Genomic DNA, 12069 nt, shown 5'->3' on the forward strand with positions numbered 1-12069 from the left:
ATTTACATTTTCAGCATTTAGCAGACGCTTTTATCCAAAGCGACTTACAGTACTGTGACAGTATATTATCTAAGCAATTGAGGGGTAAGGGCCTTGCTCAAGGACCCGACAGTGGCAACCTGGCAGCGGCCTTTTGGTTACTGGTCCAGTTCCTTAACCACTAGGCTACAACTGCTACAAAATTCTCTTGGCACCTCACACTTCTCTTGTCAGTGACAAGTTGACACTTTTTTCTAAGTGGAATCTTGATCATGGGGGAGAGAGGGGTGGACTCACCTACTAATCAGATGGGTATATTAATGGATCAAGGGTTCAAGGGGGATGATCAACAACAAATTGCCATGGTAACCTCACCCAGTCAGGCAGCCACAGTGGCACCAAACAAACAGTCAATAAATTACCATGGGGGGGCTATGATACTCCTTAAGTGGTACAGTCCTAAAGTAGCCTGTAAGCATTTGCATTTTAATAATAATATAACTATATTTTGTTGTTGTTTTGCTTACAAGAAAATATGCTGCCTTACTAATCTATACCACTACTACTGATAATAATAATAATAATAATAATAATAATAGTGTATAATGTGCATAAAATCGGCCACATAACAAACAGCAGTGTGTTTAACCTCTTGTTTATTGGAATATTTAACTTATTACTTAGATTCATGGACTGGAGTGAAGCCGGTTCAGCCAAATCATCTTTTCTGGTGAGTCTGCTCAGTCGCCTTGTGTACTATGCAGCAGCCAGTCAGAGGACTCATAGGATCCGGGTTAATTGAGATTTCGGACTCGTGATTCCTGATTCAGTACAAAGATTCGAATCATTAACCCGGGTGATTCAGGAACCACCCAGCTCTAATTGATTTCCACTATTCATTTACCTTTCCACAGTTAGATTTTAAGTACAGTACTAGTACTGAGTACTTTATGAGAAGCCCTTTAGGTCATAATTTAAATGATGTCACGCACCATGCTCCTTGTCAGATTACCATACATCATACTCTACCACATAAAATTATATTTATTTATTTATTTATTAGGATTTTAACGTCATGTTTTACACGCTTTGGTTACATTCATGACAGGAACGGTAGTTACTGATCACACAAGATTCATCAGTTCAAGTCTTTAATGTCAAACAGTCATGGACAGTTCTGTATCTCCAGTTCACCTCCCTTGAATGTCTTTGGACTGTAGTAGGACACCGGAGTCTCTGGAGGAAACCCACGCAGACAGGGGGAGAACATGCAAACTCCACACAGAAAGGACCCGGACCGCCCTGCCTAGAGATCGAACCCAGGATCTTCTTGCTGTGAGGTGACAGTGCTACCCACTGAGTCACTGTGCTGCCCCATAAAATCATATTAAGCATAACATTTCACTATCTATTTTCATACTTCAATATATACTATTATACTCTTTCTCCTATGCTAGCATACAATTTTACTAATACTCTCATACTTTACATTTTACATTTACATTTTCAGCATTTAGCAGACGCTTTCATCCAAAGCGACTTACAGTTGTGACGGTATACAATCTAAGCAATTGAGGGTTAAGGACCTTGCTCAAGGGCCCAACAGTGGCAACCTGGCAGAGGTGAGGCTTGAACCGGCAACCTTCTGATTACTAGTCCAGTACCTTAACCACTAGGCTACAACTGCCCTCATACTTCCGTTTACCATCATGACCATCATAATATTTCACATCATACACTATAATATAGCCACAAATTCCATAGGACGTTGTGTAAAATGCAATAAAAGCATAAATCTGGGATTGGTTTAAACTCACAAACGTTTACTTAACCAACAAAACTATAAAAATTGTGTTGATGTCTGCAACACTCAAAAAATAAGATTTAATTGTGAAGAACATTTAAATTACACCTTCGACCCATGCAACACAAACAATGCATCAAAATGAAACACAAAATTAATTATATTTAATCAATGAAAACAATGGCAATCTAGTTCCACTTGGTTTACAAGATGTAATGTAAAGCCTCCACAAGGGGGGGGGCATGTACAAGTTCATTTCTTTGCGACCCATTTTTTGGCTCTATTGTACAATAGGGTCTATTGAAGACCCTGTTCTACAATAAGCAGGTGAATTGGTAACAGGTGAGGGTATCATGACTGGGTACAAAAGGAGAATGTAGCAAAGGCTCAGTCTTTGCAAGCAAATATGGCTCATTGATCACAACTTTGTGCCAAAGTTAAAGAATCTAGAGAACTGTCAACCATATCAACATTTTCAACACAGGGTAGCAAATAATTTAGGTCGTACACCATCTACTATACATAATACTGTAAAAATGATGTAGTGAATCTGGAAAAATAAACCACTGTTGAATGTGTGTGACCTTCAAGGCCTCAGATGCTATTGTTACTGAACTAAATATAGCCAAATATCACACAGAGAAAGCCATACCTACATACATCAGTACTATGCAGAGTTCCCTGTGCCCAAGCTCATCTCAGGTGGACCAAAGACAGTGGAAACATGTACTGCGGTTAGATGAGTCCATGTTTCAGCTTATTTTTTGTGAAAGAATAACATTGAGCTCTCCATTCCGAAGATGGAATGACCCATACAGACTGTTTATAGAGAAGGATGCAAAAGCCAGCAAATGTCATCAGTGCATCAGTGCCTATACCATGGATGGACTGCATATGTTTGAAGGTACCATTGACGCAGAAGCTTTCGAGAGACATTTGCTGCCATGTCTTGACCATAGACTGTTAAGTATCTGAAGGCTTGTATCAAGCAAGAACGGGTAAAAACTCGTCTTGTAAAACTGCAACAATTAGTTCTATTAATTAATTAATTAATTAATTAATATGAAAGACTATGTAACAGCTGTAAACATGCCTTTGTCCCAAATTATTTGAGTGTTTCTTTTATTTTGCACATTTATTAAGCTTAACAGTTTCAGAAAAAACATTAATGATGTTACAACTCAGGTAAATGATGTGATCCAACACCCACTGTCCCTGTATGAAAACCTAACTGCCCCTTTAGTTACTCAATCAATTAACCACATTTAATTGATAAATGAACTCATTAGACAAATCACCCAGGCTTAAGTAGTGCGAGCCCTGGTAATTTTAAACATAACTGTAATAGAACATTTTCCTGCAATGTAGGCAAAAATATTTTCACACTATGCCATTGGCAAACTATAAAAATGGTAATAAAATATATAAATCTAAAAATGGTTACAAAGTTATTTCTAATGTTCTTGCATAATGGCTCAAAATTTTAGTTTTCTCATGTTGTCCTCAACTTGTAAAGATCTGAAACACATAATTGTGCCAAATATGCACATATTTAATATGTTTTATGGGAATGCAAATAAGGAGAAACAGAACAAGAATCATCCATTTTAATCATACAATACACAGACAACATCATTCCACAGTCTTAATTTGCAATACAATCCAGGTTTTTCACTTGCCGTAGTATAATAGTAAAAATATACAACCTGATTGTAGACTAAAGCTGTTTTTCAGGGATTTAAACTAAACTAATAAAGCATCCACCACATGTCCAGTAGATAGTTCCTGTACAAAACCCACTGGTTTATAATTAAGGGGTCCAATGCAACATAGTTCATTGTTTAATAAACGTCAAATAATGCAGTGAGGTGATGAGAGACCTGATTCTTATTTGACTCATACTGTCTGGTTGATTCTCCAGCATGAGCAGCGAAGAAATAAGAAGAATAATTCAGCAATATGTACGTGCTGAGTATAAAAATGCACCTGACGGCTTTACACATGTCCAAGAATGTGCTTTAGCTAGAGAGGGTGTAGTGCGGCAGACACATGTTGCCAGTGTGTGTGTGAAAACTGAATATATTCAAACTGGATGCAGAATGGGAGAAATATAATAAATAAATTAAAAATGCAGCAAGGTGTTGACTAGAGACTAAAGATGCATTTATCTTGTGATGACATATAGCAGACTAAACTGAATTGAACCATATTGTACACTGAGTAATTTATCATGGTAAGGTGAGGGATACTGTGACACTTGTTTCCATGGTAATTGTTCAAATGACACAGCAAGATCTGTCTATATACAGTGTATCACAAAAGTGAGTACACCCCTCACATTTCTGCAGATATTTAAGTATATCTTTTCATGGGACAACACTGACAAAATGACACTTTGACACAATGAAAAGTAGTCTGTGTGCAGCTTATATAACAGTGAAAATGTATTCTTCCCTCAAAATAACTCAATATACAGCCATTAATGTCTAAACCACCGGCAACAAAAGTGAGTACACCCCTTAGTGAAAGTTCCTGAAGTGTCAATATTTTGTGTGGCCATTATTATTTCCCAGAACTGCCTTAACTCTCCTGGGCATGGAGTTTACCAGAGCTTCACAGGTTGCCACTGGAATGCTTTTCCACTCCTCCATGACGACATCACGGAGCTGGCGGATATTCGAGACTTTGCGCTCCTCCACTTTCCGCTTGAGGATGCCCCAAAGATGTTCTATTGGGTTTAGGTCTGGAGACATGCTTGGCCAGTCCATCACCTTTACCCTCAGCCTCTTCAATAAAGCAGTGGTCGTCTTAGAGGTGTGTTTGGGGTCATTATCATGCTGGAACACTGCCCTGTGACCCAGTTTCTGGAGGGAGGGGATCATGCTCTGCTTCAGTATTTCACAGTACATATTGGAGTTCATGTGTCCCTCAATGAAATGTAACTCCCCAACACCTGCTGCACTCAAGCAGCCCCAGACCATGGCATTCCCACCACCATGCTTGACTGTAGGCATGACACACTTATCTTTGTACTCCTCACCTGATTGCCGCCACAAATGCTTGAGACCATCTGAACCAAACAAATTAATCTTGGTCTCATCAGACCATAGGACATGGTTCCAGTAATCCATGTCCTTTGTTGACATGTCTTCAGCAAACTGTTTGCGGGCTTTTTTGTGTAGAGACTTCAGAAGAGGCTTCCTTCTGGGGTGACAGCCATGCAGACCAATTTGATGTAGTGTGCGGCGTATGGTCTGAGCACTGACAGGCTGACCCCCCACCTTTTCAATCTCTGCAGCAATGCTGACAGCACTCCTGCGCCTATCTTTCAAAGACAGCAGTTGGATGTGACGCTGAGCACGTGCACTCAGCTTCTTTGGACGACCAACGCGAGGTCTGTTCTGAGTGGACCCTGCTCTTTTAAAACGCTGGATGATCTTGGCCACTGTGCTGCAGCTCAGTTTCAGGGTGTTGGCAATCTTCTTGTAGCCTTGGCCATCTTCATGTAGCGCAACAATGCGTCTTTTAAGATCCTCAGAGAGTTCTTTGCCATGAGGTGCCATGTTGGAACTTTCAGTGACCAGTATGAGAGAGTGTAAGAGCTGTACTACTAAATTGAACACACCTGCTCCCTATGCACACCTGAGACCTAGTAACACTAACAAATCACATGACATTTTGGAGGGAAAATGACAAGCAGTGCTCAATTTGGACATTTAGGGGTGTAGTCTCTTAGGGGTGTACTCACTTTTGTTGCCGGTGGTTTAGACATTAATGGCTGTATATTGAGTTATTTTGAGGGAAGAATAAATTTACACTGTTATATAAGCTGCACACAGACTACTTTTCATTGTGTCAAAGTGTCATTTTGTCAGTGTTGTCCCATGAAAAGATAGACTTAAATATCTGCAGAAATGTGAGGGGTGTACTCACTTTTGTGATACACTGTATATATTTACCCTGTGCAGTGTTGTAGGGCTGCTGTCCCTCTTATATCGGAGGTTTTATTAGGTGTATTAGGTTCACACCGGAAAGTAAACATATTTTATTAAACTTCACTCCCAGTATTTGTATTAGACTTTAGAATCCAGACCTTTATGCAAAAATAAATGGTTCTGCCATTTCATATGAAATGACACTGTCACTATGTGGCCCAGACTATGTCCAGTACTACGAAAAAGCTATTTCTTGTATTTTTGAATATTTGTCGTACATCAATGCTTTAGATAACCAGCCTGTTTTATTATTAGACAAAGAAAACCCAGTTAAACACAAAATGATGTGTTAAATAACCATTTCATTTAAAGGTAGAATGCTGTTTGACCCTACCTGGCCTAATGTGAAAACTGGCCCCTTGGCTAATCAATCAGCCTAATCAAGTTATCTAAATTCAATTGACAAATGGGTTCAATTTCATTAGCCACACCCAGGCATGATTACTGCCAGACCTGTTGAATCGTTTCTACACTCACTGTCCATTTTATCAGCTCCACTTACCATATAGAAGCACTTTGTAGTTCTACAAATACTGACTGTTGTCCATTTGTTTCCTACCTACTTTATTAACCTGCTTTTACTCTGTTCTTCAATGGTCAGGACCCCCACAGGACCATCACAGAGCAGGTATTATTTAGGTGGTGGATCATTCTCAGCACTGCAGTGACACTGACATGGTGGTGGTGTGTTAGTGTGTGTTGTGCTGGTATGAGTGGATCAGACACAGCAGCGCTGCTGGAGTTTTTAAATACAGTGTCGACTCACTGTCCACTCTTTTAGACACTTTTACCTAGTTGGTCCACCTTGTAGATGTAAAGTCAGAGACGATCGCTCATCTATTGCTGGATATTTTTGGTTGGTGGACTATTCTCAGTCCAGCAGTGACAGTGAGGTGTTTAAAACCTCCAGCAGCGCTGATGTGTCTGATCCACTCATACCAGCACAACACACACTAACACACCGCCACCATGTCAGTGTCACTGCAGTGCTGAGAATGATCCACCACCCAAATAATACCTACTCTGTAGTGGTCCTGGGAGAGTCCTGACCATTGAAGAACAGCATGAAAGGGGGCTAACAAAGCATTCAGAGAAACAGATGAACTACAGTCAGTAATTGTAGAACTACAACTATGGTAGGTGGAGCTGAAAAAATGGACAGTAAGTGTAGAAAGAAGGAGGTGGTTTTAATGTTATGGTTGATCAGTACATTATATTAGGGAAATTATATGTCTCCAATTTTGCTGCAATCTAGGGAAGGCCTTTTCCTGTTCCAGCATTACTGTACCCCTGTGTACAAAACAAGATCTATATAGACATGAAGAAAATCTTGGTTGAAAGAAATTCCAGTGGCCTGAACTGCAACATCACTTGAGGCTTTCTTGACCAACATCAAAGCCCAGCCATACAAATGCTCTTTTGACAGACTGGGTACAAATTTCCACAGTCTTCTGAGAAGTGTTTTTAAAGGAGTGGCTGTTGTTATAGCTGAAAAGATTACATAGAGGTCACTATTTTAATATAATGTGTTTTTGAAACAGGATGTCCAACAAGGCCATCATCAGGTGTCCGAATACTTGTGTATGTGGACAGTGTATGTTGACAGTGATCATAAGCTTTGTGGACATCTGATTCCCAAACCATACACATTAATATAGAGTTGGCCAGCTATTTGCTTATAGTATGGCTAAGGAACCACAAACAAAATGAAACTACAAAATAAAGGGTAGCCAAAATAACAGTAATAAATAAAAGAAACAAAATAAGCTAAATAAAACCCTTAGCCCAAAGCAGAGAGGTGATAGTACAGATAGAAAGGCACATTGGTGGACTTGGGTATATCACACTTGTTAGGTTTTTAACATATCATTATTAAACATAAATTACATCCAGACCACATGGTCTATTGTTCAAAATGACGCCGTGACCCGGATCCCCCCCCCTGACTCATACCGAAGGGGGGAGGCGGAGCCCGGGGCTTTTTAGCACATTTCATTGGCTCCAACAGCAGCGGCGTAGGAGGAGCCTAGACTAGTTTTAAAAAAGGGATGGCGGGCTCAGATCGGCCTCTTTCTTACGTGGTGTGTCTAGACTGCAGGAGAAAAGGAGCGCCGGCCGGCTTAGCTCTGATATATATATTCACTGATTATTTTTACACTTAATAAAGTGTTTTAAAGAGTACTTTCTGGACTTCCTTCGACTGCTTTCTTCAGGACCTTTTGAACAAAAGATTTATCCTAACAAATGGTAGCAGAGGATGGTTCAAGAGGTCTGAGGATTGCATCAGAATTAATTCAGCTGACTGAGGTAAGACCAGGAATTCTGAAAAAATCTTTTGTACTCAGTACGAGGCGCGCCCCCTTAAGGTAAACAGACGTTCTCTGTATATATATTAGATGCATTTATTATTTAGCGTACTGAGTGTGAAAGTGAATCACAGAATCCGTAAGTGTCTGATTAAATTACTAAAGTATCATTAGATAGTTTAAAACTGTGAATATATGTTGGAGCTAAAAATGTGTGTTTCCTGATATCTGAATTTGAACCAAACCGGTTAAAATAAATGTTAAGGGCGCCATTGTGTATGGAACACTATTGGAGGGAAAGGGGAGTCTGTCTGCTATGGGAGCGAGACTCGTCTAATTCGAATTGTTCTACATTTTAATTAGCCTGACTGTTATGGGAGCGGGGTTTAATTAATTTGATAGTTCTAAATTATAACGAATTTGTCGGTTATGGGAGCGGAATTCGTAAATTCGTGTGGGAAATCTTGAAAGAATCTGCCGGTGCTGGAAACGGGATTCGATCTATAAGATTGTCCTATATACGGGCTTGTCTGTTACGGTAACGGAGCGCCGTTTAATCTTGAAAGAATCTTTTGGTGCTGGAAACTAGATTTGATCATTAAGATTATTCTAAATTCGGACTTGACTGTTTCGGGAACGGAGTTCGGTTAATTAGACTACTTTAAATTCTAAATCAGGTTCGAAAAACAGTACATCAGGAGTTTTGTTTGTCAGTAAGTCTCTGTGTATGTTTGTCTGTGAAACCGTGTGCTGGATGTGCAACGTGGTTTCTTTTGTTGTCGGCGCCATTTTGTTTCTTGAGAACGCAGCGTGGCTTTCTGTCTGTATGCCATTTTGTCTTGGGAATGCAACGTGGTCTCCCGTCTATCCGCCATTTTGTTTCTTGAGAACGCAGCGTGGCTTTCTGTCTGTCCGCCATGTTGGCTCTGTCTGTCCGCCATTTTGGCACTGGGCAGCGTGGTTTCTTTTGTTCGGCGGCCATTTTGGCTCTGGGAGAGCTGAGCGTGGTTTTCTGTCTGTCCACCATTTTGGCTCTGGGAGGGCTGAGCGTGGTTTTCTGTGTATCCGCCATTTTTGGCTCTATGTGAGCAGCTTGCCGTATCTTTGTCCATCGGCTATCTTTGTACGCCTGGATTGGGTAAGTGCTGCAGTTAATTTTATAATCAACTTTATTTTTATAATCTTAAGATAACTGAGTTAAGATGAAGTATGTATGGTACCTTATTAAGTGTGTTTTAAGGTAGATAGCGCTCTTGAACTTTAAGGTTCTTAAACCAGGAAAGAGTGGAATTCATCCATGTGTGACATAGGACATTTTCACACAAATAGTTAAGGAAAATCTCCTTAATCAGAGTTGTTATAGTGAATAAGATTAAAAAATTTTTGACTAACCCAACGCTTGTTAATCGTGTTAGGAGCTTTGCATGTATTGTTGAGAGATTGTTATATTGTTTTAATGTGTGGGGTAATGCTGGGCAATAATTCGACATCAATATGTCGCAAGTGGGGAATGTTTCAATAGCGGGGATATGATTTTAAAACAAATTCGATCAATACACATACATACACGAATCCAGTGCTTTAGTGTTACCGCTCTGATCGCACTGGTTACTGTAACACAGTAGTTTTTAAAGCACATTTCACAGACTGTAATTTTGCTTTTGCTTAAGTATGTTTTGTATTAGTAATTGTTACATTTTGAATAGCAGCTGTTACCGAGCAAAATAAAAAAAAAAAAAAAAAAAAACGCTAAAGAAATCGCGGCTGTGAAACTGCTGCAGCGAATTTTGCGACAGTGAGTCGAGTCTTTTGTCTCGGTTCCTTTTGAAGAGCCGCGTGTTTACATGGCGACTGCCGGAAGAGTCGGTTCCTTTGTTTCGGTTAGAAGAGCCGATTCATGGATTCGAATCATTTTACGACACATCGCTAGTGGGTGTCTTTGAAAAAGTTTTATGTCATTTGAAATGACACATTACACATCCCTAACTGTTTTAAGTGTTGCATCAACATGTTTCTTTTATTGCTTTTGAGTTAAGGACAACGTTTCTTCTATTACATTTGAATTAAAAACTACTGTTGAGGTTTGTATCCACTCCCGTTTACATTACACAGAGGAGACCCCCTGCTGTTTACTCGGTGAGTACATTTTAAATGCGTTACTTTCTACTTTTTGCTTGAGTGGATTTTCAAAGTAGTAACTTTGCTCGTAATTGAGTAAAGATTCATTAAGGTAATAGTACTTTTACTTGAATACAGTTTTTTTTGGTACTCTTTCCACCTCTGATTAAGACATGTGTTGATATATTAGATTATATATTGTCAAAGCTTATGTTTATTTGAGTGATGTCGTGTTTTTCACTGTGTACAAATGCTGAATACAAGTAAAAGGTAAAAGCTAACATGTTACTGTTTCTAAAATATTGTGTAGTTGTAAAGAGTGAGATTTCATAGCCCTATAAATCTTATGAGGTGTGATCATTTGTTTGCCTCTGGAATTAAATTGGAAATAATGCCTGAAGGTACCACTATTTCTGTACAAGACAGGGACTCTGATCCCTTCTGGATTTGTGCAGAATTTTCTTTCTGTCTTTGCTACAGAAATATCCGTAGTTATACTAAGTGATCTTGCCAAATTATGTTCTATAACTGAAAGGAAAACATCTCACGTATCAAGTTAATGATTGTATAAATACTACAGTGTACTTCTAAAATTGAACATTATTATCAAATGCTGTAATGTACTTAATCCTACCACTTTTTACAATGCCAGAGGTGACACTGCCGACAAAGCTGTTGCACACCTTCCACTGCTCAATAACGACATTATTTGTTTTACAGGCTTTACACCAGACTTTGATTGAACTAACTTTAAAATTCTGTGCTTTCCAACAGGATAAACACATTTAGAAGGTTTATTTAATATTTTATTTTCAAGATTTGATTGTAAAATTTGAAAAAGGGGGGAGTATTATGGAAGGAATAAGAATTTATGTTTAAAATGCCGCTTTGTGTATTAAATCCTGTGATACATTGTGCTGGGGCAGCTGGACTGGCAGACCTACGGATATGCATGCAGATTCAGGTACGTATATGCATGCAGATTCAGGGACGCCTGGTGAAGGTAATCTTCAGCCTTACCTCACATATGAGGACATTACATTTTGGTTTTGTTATGCCTTATTCCTTGACCTGCTAAACCTAGACCGATTGTTCCCATTAGTGGACATTTTTTGTCTGCCAGCTAGTGGTAGCAAAAGTACTAGAACACTAATAAAGTTTGTTTGCTTCTTTATTAAGATTTTGACGTTATGTTTTGCACTTTGGTTACATTTATGAAGGGAGCGGTGGTTGCTCATTGCACGGGATTCAGGTTATATCGGGCACAGACATGGACAGTTCAGTGTCTCTGGTTCGCCTCGCTGGCATGTCTTTGGACTGTGGGAGGAAACCGGAGCACCCGGGGAAAGCCGACAACATGCGGGCTCCGCGGAGGGGGGACCTTCTTGCTGTGACAGTGTGCGACGGTACTACCCACTGAGCCACCGTGTCGCCCAACTAATAAGGTTAAAAACAAAAGGAATAGGAAAAATGCATTGAAAAAATCAAAGCTCGGGTCTCAGGAGATTAAATATAATTGCTTACACGGACTCCGGTAAGATTCAATTTAATTGGTAATATTTTTTGGAAATTGTTAATTGGCAATTGGTAATATTTGATGCTTGTGTTGTATCCGATGAATCTTTTCTAGCTAATTGATCAGGTCAACTCACTCATTTTATATTATATAGTTTATTGAAGAAGTTAGATTGGTTCAATGTGGTGCAGTAAACCTTGTGGCAATACTATGCATGATCATAGATGAGTGCAATTTAAAGATTGAGGGAATAGTGATAAGAAAATAACTTGTTAGGAGAGAAGTACATGAAGGGGGGTGACTGGAGACCCAGGTCATAGGTTTCACAGACACACAGCAACCCAGCGGGGG

The sequence above is a fragment of the Trichomycterus rosablanca genome, chromosome 7, assembly GCF_030014385.1.
Source record: "Trichomycterus rosablanca isolate fTriRos1 chromosome 7, fTriRos1.hap1, whole genome shotgun sequence".
NCBI lineage: Eukaryota > Metazoa > Chordata > Actinopteri > Siluriformes > Trichomycteridae > Trichomycterus > Trichomycterus rosablanca.